Genomic DNA, 13849 nt, shown 5'->3' on the forward strand with positions numbered 1-13849 from the left:
TCGTGACGCTCTGTATGCAACCGTCGGAAGGCTGTCAATCAAATAGGAACGCCCAGTCCCAAAGACCATACCCGGAAGCGGAGGGGGAACATCTATCTCAAAAATGGTAAGTACTGCATTGATTTTAACCAAAACACCCGATTCTGCTTCCCGTAATTAGGCCCAATCTAAGGTTAAAATGTTTTTTTGGGGGGGAACTCCCACTTTAAAGTTCACATGCGTGTAAAGGCAGGTGTCCCAATACTTTTGGTAATATAGTGTATGTTGAAAGCTCTATACTTGAATCAGCCTGTCACTTTGAGACTACCATTGTTCTGGTTAGTCCTGATGTAGAAACATATTAAATATTATAGGTCTAGGGCTATAGAGATACATCTTAGCAGAAACCTGGACCTGATACATGAAATATCGTATGTAGCAAAGTTTCTGCTAAGTATGGACTATATCACAAGTTCAAGACATTTATGTGCCTTGTTTTGTTACTAGGCAGATTTATACTTTATGCCTTGAAGATGTCATTCTTTATAACAATGTGACTTGTTACAAACACTGGATACTGTGAAGGATTGCTTACTTTACTTACCGCTAAATGACAGGCACACACCAGAGTCTTACGAGAATTTTTTTTGGTTTAGTTGCTCTGAGGAGATGCGTTTGACCGCTCTAGCATTTTAATCTAATATCTTTAGACTTACTTAGTCTAAAAACTAGAAATAATTTGAGAAATATGTGTATTTATTTTACATTTTTATACATACACATTTGTTTTCACTTTATCTAATTAAATAATATTGGAGCTTCTTTGCCCTTATTTTTATTTCAGAACCAATATATATATAGTTTTTTCCAGAATCAATGAAAAAAAAGAATAACTACTTAAACTTCTGTTTAAAATATTTTTTTTTAGGGGAAAAAATGTCTTAGAACAGGCAGTTGAAAAGATCCCATAATTAGTGCTGCTGTTGTCTGGGCTTGAAAAATCCCCTCTCAGACCTGTCACACAACTTTGTACATGGAGAACCTTGTATTGTATTGTGTCTTCAAAAAAAAAAAAAACCTTTCCAGATGTTCTGCCTATGTATAATCAACTTAGTTTCGAAGAGGTTTTAGGTTATATGTTTTCAATGGCCTGAAATGTTGGTTGCTTTCAAATTTGGGCAAAGGCAATTAAATATGGGGGGGTCCTCATTTCCTGAAATGTAACAAAGAAAGGTGGATTTTCCCTTCTTCTGCTAATGAATAAAACTAAACAAGTAGAAGGCTTGTAAAGCTGAACAATACACTACATTGAAGTGTTTCTTTGTAGATAACTGAAATATATTTTTTGAACTGTGGGAAAGCCACATTGCAACACAGTTTACAAGTGATTATTTCTGGATATGCACTAGGGCACAAAAATGAAACAAGTATGTCCACGGTGAGTAAAAATATGTTTTATATATCTGCTCATTATTCTATTCATAGCTTGTTTCTAAACACTATGTAATAAATGACAGTAACAATATGTGAGGCAATCCTGTGATATATAGGCTATTGTACGAAGATACAAATTTACTAATTTTACTAAAATGTAAGGTGCAAGCATTAGCTCTAGCTACATAAAAAACACTACTGCAACCAGGGGCGTTGCTAGGTGGCAAAAAGACCTGGGGCTTCAGGGGTTTTTTTTTGGGCTAGGCGTGGGGTTGTCTGCCCATCAATGACCAGTAGACACACCTGCCTGACACTGACCATTACACTGACCTGCCTGACCTACATAAACTGACCACTGACCTGCCTGACCTACACACACTGACCTGCCTGGCCTACACACACTGACCTGCCTGACCTACACACTGACCTGCCTGACCTACATAAACTGACCACTGACCTGTCTGACCTACACACACTGACCTACCTGACCTACATACACTGACCAGTGACCTGCCTGACCTACACACACTGACCTACATACACAGCCACTGACCTGCCTGACATACATACACTGACCCGTGACCTGCCTGACCAACACACACTGACCTACATACACAGCCACTGACCTCCCTGACCGTAATACACTGGCCACTGACCTGCCTGACCTACATACACTAACCACTGACCTGCCTGACCTACATATACTGACCAGTGATCTGCCTGACCTACATACACTGACCAGTGACCTACCTGACCTACATACACTGACCAGTGACCTGCCTGACCTACACACACTGACCTACATACACAGCCACTGACCTGCCTGACCTACATACACTGGCCACTGACCTGCCTGACCTACACATACTGACCTACATACACAGCCACTGACCTGCCTGACATACATACACTGACCAGTGACCTGCCTGACCAACACACACTGACCACTGACCTACCTGACCTACACACACTGACCACTGACCTGCCTGACCTACATACACTAACCACTGACCTGCCTGACCTACATATACTGACCAGTGATCTGCTTGACTTACATACACTGACCAGTGACCTACCTGCCCTACATACACTGATCAGTGACCTGCCTGACCTACACACACTGACCTACATACACAGCCACTGACCTGCCTGACCTACATAGACTAACCTGCCTGACCTACATACACTGGCCACTGACCTGCCTGACATACATACACTGACCACTGACCTGCCTGACCTACACACACTGACCACTGACCTGCCTGACCTACACACACTGACCAGTGACCTGCCTGACCAACACACACTGACCACTGACCTGCCTGAGCTACATACACTGACCAGTGACCTACCTGACCTACATCAGCTGGGATCTCCAACCTCACTATACATTCAGTCCTCTCAGAAACCTGATTTTGGCTCATCCCTACCTAGGAGCAAATGTAAACAACATAAGTCTACTTACTGCTTAATTTACTTCCCAACTAAGAAAGTATGTAAGTGACCTCCTCTACATTGCTAACAGGGTTGGTGCAAGGATTTTTGACACCCTAGGCAAAACCTAATTTTGTTGCCACCCTGGCTCCACCCCCTTTGCCTTGCCCATGTATACCCCACCTTTTTAATGTAGTGCCCATCAAATGCAGCCCAACAGTGCCCATCAAATGCAGCATCACCAGCGCCCATCAAATGCAGCCTCACCAGCGCCCATCAAATACAGCCTACCAGCGCCCATCAATGCAGCCTTACCAACGCTCATCAATGCAGCCTCACCAGCACCCATCAATCCTGCCTACCAGTGCTCATCAATGAATGTTTTCATTCATTCTGTAGTCAGAACACAGACACAGTCCTCCGCTGCCGCTGTGCCTCAGACACTGTGCGAATAGAGTGGCGGCTGCCTGCTGATTCTTAGTTGCTTGCTGCAGAGAGTAGGAACACCAGTGGCCGGGTGCCCTAGGCAGCAGTGCACCCTAGGTGGCTGCCTAGTTTGCCTAGTGGTAGCACCGGCCCTGATTGCTAACCTGACAGAACGAAAAAGCACTCTCCAGCTTAGCAGCCATAGATAAGTTCTCATTTCTTGCAGAGAGACAAAGGGTTAGAGCTTTTTCCAGTATGTGAGTCAATTAGGGGAGTGGTGTATATTTTGTTGATCATTTGTGAATAAATATCTATGGCCAGCTTTGCTATGCCTGGAAACGGCAAATTAACCACTTAAGGACCAGCCCATGTACATATACGTCCACAATATGGCACGTACAGGCACATGGGCGTATGGGTACGTCCTCCCCTATTAGCGGGTGGGGGGTCCGATCGGGACCCCCCCCGCTACATGCGGAGGTCGGGTCCGCTCGGGGAGCGATCCGGGACCACGGCGCGGCTATTTGTTTATAGCCGCTCCGTCGCGATCGCTCCCCGGAGCTGAAGAACGAGGAGAGCCGTGTGTAAACACGGCTTCCCCGTCCTTCACTATGGCGGCGCATCGATCGCGTCATTCCCTTTATAGGGAAGACACGATCGATGACGTCATTCCTACAGCCACACCCCCAAACAGTTGTAAACACATACACAGTGATCCCTAACTCCTACAGCGCCGCCTGTGGTTAACTCCCAAACTGCAACTGTCATTTTCACAATAAAGAATGCAATTTAAATGCATTTTTTGCTGTGAAAATGACAATGGTCCCAAAAATGTGTCAAAATTGTCCGAAGTGTCCGCCATAATGTCGCAGTCACGAAAAAAATTGCTGATCGCCGCCATTAGTAGTAAAAAAATAAAAAAAAATAAAAATGCAATAAAACTATCCCCTATTTTGTAAACACTATAAATTTTGCGCAAACCAATCGATAAACGCTTATTGCGATTTTTTTTACTAAAAATAGGTAGAAGAATACGTATCGGCCTAAACTGAGGAAAAAAAATGTTTTTATATATGTTTTTGGGGGATATTTATTACAGCAAAAAGTAAAAAATATTGCTTTTTTTTCAAAATTGTTGCTCTATTTTTGTTTATAGCGCAAAAACTAAAAACCGCAGATGTGATCAAATACCACCAAAAGAAAGCTCTATTTGTGGGGAAAAAAGGACGCCAATTTTGTTTGGGAGCCACGTCGCACGACCGCGCAATTGTCTGTTAAAGCGACGCAGTCCCGAACTGTAAAAACCCCTTGGGTCTTTAGGCTGCATATTGGTCCGGGGCTTAAGTGGTTAAAGAGGAGTTCCACCCAAATTTGGAACTTCCTCTTAACCCACTCCTCTCCCCCTTACATGCCACATTTGGCATGTCATTTTTTTGGGGGGGGAGTGGGGGCTTCAGGAAGAGTGGGACTTCCTGTCCCACTTCCTCCTTCCTGTAGGCGACTAAGCTTAATCGCCTACAGGAAGGGGCTGCTGTAGGCGATCGCCTAGGACACGTCACAGGTCCTAGGCGATCTCCTGGCCAATTACACGGGGCAGCGCCGGGCCGCGCCACGCCGCTCGCGCATGCGCAGTGCCGCTCGCGCATGCGCAGTGGGTGCCCGGCCGTGAAGCCGAAAGCCGTCACGGCCGGGTGCCCACACTGAGAATGAAGACGCCGGCCGGGGAGGGGGGGAGAGGAGCGGAGCCCCGGCCGGCACGTCGCTGGAACGCTGGAGCAGGTAAGTGTCTGTTTATTAAAAGCCAGCAGCTACACTTTTTGTAGCTGCTGACTTTTAATAAACATACAAATTGGCTGGAACTCCCCTTTAATCTGTACTATCTATTGCAATAGAGGCCAGAATACTTCTGTGATTTTATTATTGTGCAGAACCATTAAAAATGTTGATACAATATAAAGGCTAGAAAATATTGCGATATAAAGGCTTAAAAATAAAATTAATGTGCAATCATCTTTTTTTATCATTAAAGGCCTGGATAGAAAGTAAGAAATAGTTTTTCAGCTCTGTCTGTGTGGAATGTTTCACTCTAACTGCCAAATCTGGGATAATTAAAGCTTTTCAAACCCATTTGCTGTATTACAAGTGACAAGCTCAGTCTTCAGTTTGCTTTTTTCAAAGTATAATTGAAGTTTAGCTTCACAAAAGAAAAAGCACTCACCCATGTAATGGATCCTCTTCCATTATCATGTTTGTTTGATAATTGACTATAGCTGTACATCAATTTGTCCCTGTGGCTTTTGTCTCATGGCTGAAGTCCAACTCCCGAACTTATCATTATACATAATTTACCTAAACTGTCATTACACAACTGGAATAACTGCTTGCAAGGATTTTATTTGTGTCTTTTTGACACCTCTATTTAATTATGATAATTAGTTAAAAATAACAGCTCCTTTTACAATATATAGTACAATATTATTAGCATTACTGTGAGCAGTTATTAATTGTAATATAATTGCACAGGTTTGGAAAATTCACATCATGACTACTTTTAAAATATAGCTCTTTCTTAAAATGTATGCCCCAGTATAATGAGAGTTTTCAGTAAACAAAGACCATCATTGCCTTTCCATTTATATACATTGCAAGTACTTTGGCAAAACTGCTGTAGCACCCCCTTGCTTTCAGTAAAGGCACTACGCTAGAGTTGGTGGGGAATGAGAGAGATAATTTGCTCTCATTTCGAATTATGTATTATGGATTGTTCTGTGGGTCAGACTGCGTTCTAGGGATGTGGTGCCGTCCCTGGGCGGCAGGTGGCGCCAGAGAGGTCCAGGCGGAGCCGCTTTTCCCTAGCAGCCAATCGGAGGAGCTTTCCCTCGCGGGGCATGCCGGGGAAGAGTATTTCTGTGGTGGAAGCGGTTGTTCTTGGTTCTTCACAGGTTCCTGGTTCCAGGTGCGGCACCCACCTTTAGGGTGTATGCACATCGCGGGCCCCACTACTATGGCCTACCTGGCCTGGGGTCGTGCGCAACGCAGAGTTCCGGACTCTGGGCCCTCCTGGCCTAGAGTAACTGATGCCACAAAGGGTCCCCAGTGACTGACTGGGTCCCCCTTCTACTGAGGAGATCCCAGGCTGTATGCCGTTGTGTGGGGGGTCGGCTTGAGGAGAACCCGGAGGCATGTTTTCCAAAAGGACTTGAATGAACCATCGGGGATCTCGTGACCGGGACATTGACAGGTACACTTCCACTGTCAACCGGTGACCCTAGCGCACATTTATTGGGAGGATAAGCTCAACTATTTAGCTCATCCAAGTTCTAGGCCTGTGGCAGAGGCCTCATCAGAGCCAGGTCTGTGGCAGAGACCTGCTCCTCCCAGCATCCTTAAAGTGACACTTCGGCTGCCAGGCCTGTGGCAGGGGTCTGTCCGAGGGCACTTCACCCACTCCAGCTGGAGTGGCGACGAACTGTACTACTATTACTGAAAGCAGGATTGCTTTCTTCTTCATCCAAGCCTGATACCGCAAAGTTCTCTACTTCATCAACCTTTCCTGTCCTACCTCATGTTGATGTTGGTCGTGTTGGGCCGAAAAATAAAGCATTCAGAAAACATATTTCACTGATTGGACATTCGTTTACTGCTCTACTCACTACTATCACCCCTAGATGATTAGAGGTAACTTAATACGCCGATCCCAAATCAACCAGCGGCTCCTGAGGGGGTAGCGCTACACTGCTTTGCAGCTACTTACTTGATTCTACGCTGCTAATAAAGAAACAAGACATATCAGTAAAGTGAAGCACAAAGCTAAAGCCGAAAAGATGTTCATCAGAGCATTAGATCTTGCCATCATGGAGTCAACTAAAAGTCCTGAAAAAATATGTCCAGACCTGCTACTTGAATAGAATCCCAGACATATTAAAAAGGTTTCTTATGTGCCTAGAACATGCATGTTACAATATATCCCTGTTTTTCAGTTGGTTGCATGCTGGTTGGTAAGTTGAGCTGGGAATTCCTCTTTTTTTTTTTTTATTACAATATGTATGCTTTTTCCAGAATGAAAACTACTGTTGGGGTTCAGCTCAAGTGTAGTGCTTTCAAGGACACAGTCTACTTGCCAATTTTCGCTTAAAGTGATACTAAAGGTAAATAAAAAAACAAACAAAACCCAAACATGTCATACTTACCTGCTCTGTGCAATGGTTTTGCACAGAGCAGTCCCGATACTCTTATTCTTGTGTCCCGTTCCTGGCCCCTCCCCTCTGCTGAGCAAGCAAGATACCTGCTACGGGGACACTGGCTCCCGCTTCTGTCTTTGAATTAGGAGGGAAAGAGCCAGAAGAGCAGCTGCTTTCGTTACACATTGCTGGATCAGGCAAGTATTAGTGGGGCTGGAGGGGGAGAGCTGCATACTGAAGTTTTTTTTACCATCATGCATGAAGGTAAAAAACCTTTAGCCTTTAGAATCACTTTAAGGGCTTTCTTTTCCCCACTTTTATTCAACAGAAAATGTCACAATCAGATGACAGGTTAGCAGTGCCGGCCCAATACATTGTGCTGCCTGGTACCAAGAATGAAATGCTGTCCCCCCCAAAAAAAAAATTCGCCCACCGAAATGCCCCCACAGCCATTATTTTATATCATGATTACTAAAGGGAACCTATCATGGCTCTATACATGTATATAGGAGTATAAACAGGACCTGCTATGGCTCTATTCATGCAATTAACCCCACAGTGGAGCGGAGAGCGGAACGGGAGGAGCGGTCGGGCGGCAATTAGCCCCACAGTGGAGTGGGGAGTGGAGCTGGTGGAATGGGATGGCATGCAGGCAGGAAATTTGCTGCCCCCCTGAAAGTGCTGCCTGGTACAATGGTACCATCGGGTCCCATGGTAGGGCCGGCCCTGCAGGTTAGAATGGCAGGGATTTTCAGCATCACAATTAAACAAATATACATTTTCCAGCCTCTTGACTATCTGGACTGTGTAGTCCCAGATCCCGACTCATTGCTCTGCCTTGTGGTTACCAGACTCCCCAACTTGAGGCTGTACAGGTTTCTGCGTAATCAAACACTGTCTCTCTCTCTCAGGTGAGGGCCTGGTCAGATTGCCTCTCCTTGAGGCCAGAACAGACACCCTGCTTCTGCAGCAGTTTGTTTCCAGGAGGAGCCCTGAACCATATGTAGCCTCTATACTAAAATGGCTGTGCACACCTGCACAATCAGTGTTCTGGTTGGTTGTATGCAAAACCTGGACCCAGGGTTAGAGATGTCATCCCTCCCAGGTCTCTGGAAGCCTCCAGGCCCAATTTTCACCAAAGAAAATCCAGTTTCCTCTGTATGACACAGGCACCCTGGAGCCCCTCAACTCCTCTGCATGAAAACCCTGTGTGACATTTAACCCTTCCCACACTGTAACAGGTCACCGCACTGTCAAACCACATTCACAGTTAGAATTTAATTCATACAAGAATTAAAAGTCCATCTTCCTCCTTTGAATGTTCACCTCAATACTGTCAAAAACGATTGTTGATTTGTGCGCAGTAACCAATAGAAAATCAACAGAACATTTTAAAAACAAACATTTTTAAACAAAATTCTACTTGTGTATGGCTAGCTTAGTTGTATATATATATATATATATATATATATATATATATATATACCTTGTAAGCAGTGATGCTCAGCCTCTTCAGTATCTTGTATTTTGTGTAGTGCTCATAATCAGCACTGACAACTATTACATCCGCAAAGCAAATCAAAGTTTCAGCACTTCAAAAAAACATCAAATGACAGCATGATTGTAGCCGTATTCTCCTTACGGATGCAGAAGAAAAACACTAGCTTTATACTAGAAACTGTCTAAATTCCATGTGACCTTCAGGTGCAACAAAAACAGGTGTGGCAGAACTGCTTTGAGAGAAAGGAAGGGAGAGCAGTGCCGCTCCAAGCCTAATAAAAAAGCTTTTTTTTTTTTTTTTTAAATACACTCACATTTGAGCAGTGGGAATCAGGCATGTTCTGTCAGCTGTCTGGGATGTTACCTCAGCTCCAGCTGGGCGGCAGTGATGGATCACTCCCCGGCCGCTCCGGAGCATGCGTGCCCTTTCGTCAGGCATGTGATTCGGCCATCATCGGCACAATGTATGCAGAGAAAGGGGAGGGGAAGGGGCAGTGCCAGGAATTGCAAAGTGCAGCAGGCCAGCGCTAGTTCCAAAATGTGAATCGTGCACAAATCTGTTTAGCCGAAACAATAATAGGGTGCTTGCATTTGGCAAAAAAAATTGTAAAGGAGTCCATACATATATGTACAAAACAGAGAACTAGGATGAATGAGATACAATAAAATGAAATGACCCTCATAAGTTAAAAACTCTACCATGGATCAATCCTAAGTATCACCCAAACTTCATAAAAACACACCCCCTTATTGGACCTACACTCGAAAGCTTCCGTAATACTTTTAAAGTAAAAAATCAGTCTCCATGGCTCAGCCCTCTTACACCGCTACAACATAACCCTGACTTTCCCCCAGGCATGGAAAAATTGTTTCCAACACATCAGTGGCCATATAAAGAGCTCCTGGCAAAACACTTTGTTAAAAATGGGAAATTCGTCTCTAGAGAGGACATATTAAAAGACATCAAGCCGTCCCTCCTATCTCAATGGAACTATACCCAAATTAGACACTTTTTAACCAATAATGATAACGCCCATCACTGGAAAAGGCCCCTCGCATCGCTAGAAATTCTTTGCACTAAAACATCCCCACACAGACATATTGGGCCAGATCCTCAAAAGGGATACGCCGGCGTATCTACTGATACGCCGTCGTATCCCTGTTTCTATCTTTGGAACTGATCCACAGAATCAGTTTCCAAGAGATAGACAGAAGATCCGACATGTGTAAGGGACTTACAATGCCGGATCTTAGGATGCAGTACCGCATCCGCCGCTGGGGGCATTTCGCGTCAAAATGCCGCCTCGGGTATGCAAATTAGCACTTACGGAGATCCACAAAGCTTTTCAGCTTCGTTTTTTCTCCGTAAGTTTTAGTTTGCAATCGTAAAATTAGGGCTGCTTTTACAAAGTGTAAACTGTTTACACCTTGTAAAAGCAGACCCTTCTGTCCAGCGACGCGTTTTTTTTTTTTTGTTTTAAATTTTTTTTTTTTCGCCGTATCTTTTTTTTTTCCCGACGCAACTTTATTGACCCGGCGCGATCCACAAAGCTCGGCGTAACGTAATTTCGCGCTATGCACGTCAGGAAAATGACGTCACGAGCATGCGCAGTACAGCCGGCGCGGGAGCGCGCCTAATTTAAATGGGAATCGCCCCCATTTGAAGAGAAACGCCTTGCGCCGGCGGAATTTAAGTTACACAGCCGAAAATTTCTAGGTAAGTGCTTTGTGGATCGGGCACTTAGGTAGAAATTTTAAGGCAGTGTAACTTAAATGCGAATTTTTACGTTACGCCGGCTCTTTGTGGATCTGGCCCTTGATCTCGACGGTTTACAACTCGCTATTTGAAGACGACACTGACTTCTCCAGCTCATCCTGTAAAGCATGGGAAAGAGATCTAGACATAGAATTGACTGAAGATGACTGGGAGACAATTTATCTTTACGCACACAAAGGATCACTAAATGTGGCCACACAAGAAAGTGGCTTCAAGATCATCACCAGATGGTATAGAACCCCTACAACTCTTCATAAAATTTCACCCCTTGTATCTGACAGATGTTGGAGATGTAAAAGAGAGGAGGGCTCTATGCTCTCACCAAATCTTGCATCTAACCGCTTCACACATCGGAATCTCTGGAGTCCTAATAGGAACGGCACTATATACCCTCCTTGCAGGCAGGGCAGCCCACACAAGTTATTTTTTTCAAAACTTTTTTTCATTTTGTAATTTATTCAAAGTGCATGCCCAAGCCTAAAAATATATGAACCTTACTTGATCTTGCCATCAGGTTCATATATGCAAGACCAAGACTCTTATTAAATTCAGATCCGTTAACCTCAGTTAACCACTGCAGGGGTACTCTTGCTGCCAATTCTCTCCATCTTCATACTAGGCTAACCACCATACATATTATATCGGATTTCCGACTAGAATTGACAGCAAAAGCTATCCATCTGGCGTCCGGACTGCCACAGTCATTTTTTGTCCTGTATGTTTGTCATTGTCTGTGTCCTTTATGTGCTGTTTGTTGCACGTTATATGAACTAGTTTCATACGTGCATTTTTTTTGGCCGGCCAATTATTACAGGTTGTCACTAAAGCTATTCTAGCTCCTATAGTGTTATACTTGTACTACTGTCCCAGGTGTATTAATTATACCATGTAACCTGTTACTATTTATTAAACTAAATATTTTTACTACACAGACTGTCCGTCACTGCCTTAGTAGCCTCTCGGTTGTCCCAGGGGTCACCACCTCTTGGTCTCCCTGTCGGGGCAACAACCTTTCTTTTGTATATGCCTGTTATTGGCTACGGCGGTGTTCCCCTAACTAGAGGAAGTGATAACGTGTAAAAAACTGGGACACTTATAACCTTAACACAGTGTGGTAGAGGAGTCTTTGCTCATCCTTCTTTTTTATATCTCTATGCTACACGCCTGGTGGTCATGTCCTCTATTCCAGTCCTTCTGGGTATCGGTACATGAAACAGTTAAATTAGTTACATCGTCAAACTTAAGTTTTACCCCGGCCCAATACCTATTACATTTCGGTTGTTTGCCTAAAAATCAGTATTTGAAATCACTCCCCATGTTCATGATCAATGCAGCACGGCACTGTATCCCTTCTCATTGGCGGTCTTCTAATACTTCAACGAAAGCTGAATGGTTTAGGAGAATAAATAGCATGGAAAAAGTTGAGGAACTCATTAGTATTTCCCAAGAAAGAATTACTAGATTCTATGCAACCTGGTCTAACTGGTCATCCTTCAAGGCCTCTCAACACTACAAATCTATTAGAAAATAGAGCTATAGAGTGGACTAGATATTGAAATATTTCAGGACTTCTGATTTATTTTTTATTTATTTTATTTATTTATTTTCTTCTTTCCCTCCCCCTCCCCCTCCTTTCCCCACTCCCCCCCCCCTCTTCACAAATTTGCTTGACCAAGCACATACATTCTCTCATCTTAGTTCTAAAATGAAGGCAGTGTTGCTACATGTATGCCTATATGAAACTTACTATTTGCAACCTCTTTATGATTGTTCATTTTTTTTTATGTATACAATCCTTCACTGTTATTGTGCTTCTGTAAATATACAATGTATTATGCTTTATTATTCACCCAATAAAGACTTTTTGAAAAAAAAATGAAATGAGAGTAGTGATACAATAATAATGAAAGTAGATATAAAGTAAAAATATAAAAATAGAAAGATATATATATAGATGTATAGGTCGAATCAACATAAGAAAATGGCAAAATCCTTTAATATCTATATGTGTTTCATTGTTTAAAAAAATGTAGGGTCCTACAATGTCAGGTGCTAGTGGCTCCTGACTTGCGTACATATTACTTAGATAACAGGGCTGCAATAGAAGCAAACTACCTGAATTATGAGTTCCCAGGATTTTCTTGTTGTCCTCCTCTTAGTAGAGAAGAATTGTACTGACCAACACTACTTTTTGTGGAATGTGGTACTTAAGGCTCTCAGAATGCTTAAGCTCTTCAACAGGAAGTCATTAGGAAATCTTGAGCTGTAGCGGCCACTGGTTATGCATGCATCCTATACAAAAAGATTCAGCTGGTATGCTTTTCTTTCTACTGTGCACATGCATTATATGTATATGGCATTTATATTCAACGCTGTATCCTGGCCTAGGTCAACAAGGCCCAGGCCTAGGGCAACACTTTGCAGGGGGGCAGCACAGAAAGTGTCCCCGCCGGCTTGAGCTACACTGTTAGTGTAGTTCCAGTCTTATGGGGCAGACTGGGCTGGGAAGCAAATTAGTCTAGGGCCCCCATAAAGCGGCCGCACTGCTTACGGTATGCGGGTGGCCGCCATTCCGCAACTGGGGGGGGGGGGGGGGGCGCTGCTTCTAATTTTGACCGTCCTATCATCCTGGACCACAAACCTTCCTCACTATGTTAAATGTTTTCTGCTGCTCCATTGGCATGGTTATATCTTCTTAGTCCTCTCAATCAAATTATCAGAAATTTGTACTTAAAGTAGAACTATAGGCAACATTTTTGATAGAGTAAGTGGGAGTATTTCCAACGTGATTCTTCTGTGCACACGCACTGGGATGCGTCCACGGGACGGCGCATGCGCCGTACGTTATTTGTATCTTTATGACGCTCAATCCATCATTTACATGGGTTCACGCCTCATTAGCATGGCTCACGCCCACTTACACCTACGCTGGCTTACGCAGAGGAAACCCAGCGTATCTTTAAGAGCAATATGGGGGCGAGTGCTTTGTGAATCCAGTGCTTGCCTCTGTGCGCTGCGCCGGCGTAGTGTAAAAGAGATACGCCACAGCGGGATAAATATGCGCCAATGTATGTGAATCCGGGCCAAACTATGGGAAAGATTTCTGCCATTTTTATTA

At 43.8% G+C, this 13849-nt stretch overlaps 1 long non-coding RNA gene across 1 annotated transcript in view; it reads right to left on the reverse strand.

Moving 5' to 3' along the window:
* The window catches only part of LOC120908942, a 255744-nt gene extending 246413 nt beyond the window's left edge, over positions 1-9331 (reverse strand). The window contains exon 1 of the long non-coding RNA XR_005741193.1: positions 9269-9331. This is a non-coding gene — a long non-coding RNA (uncharacterized LOC120908942). The remainder of the gene's footprint in view (positions 1-9268) is intronic.
* Positions 9332-13849: the final 4518 nt, after the last annotated feature.

The sequence above is a fragment of the Rana temporaria genome, chromosome 8, assembly GCF_905171775.1.
Source record: "Rana temporaria chromosome 8, aRanTem1.1, whole genome shotgun sequence".
Lineage (NCBI taxonomy): Eukaryota > Metazoa > Chordata > Amphibia > Anura > Ranidae > Rana > Rana temporaria.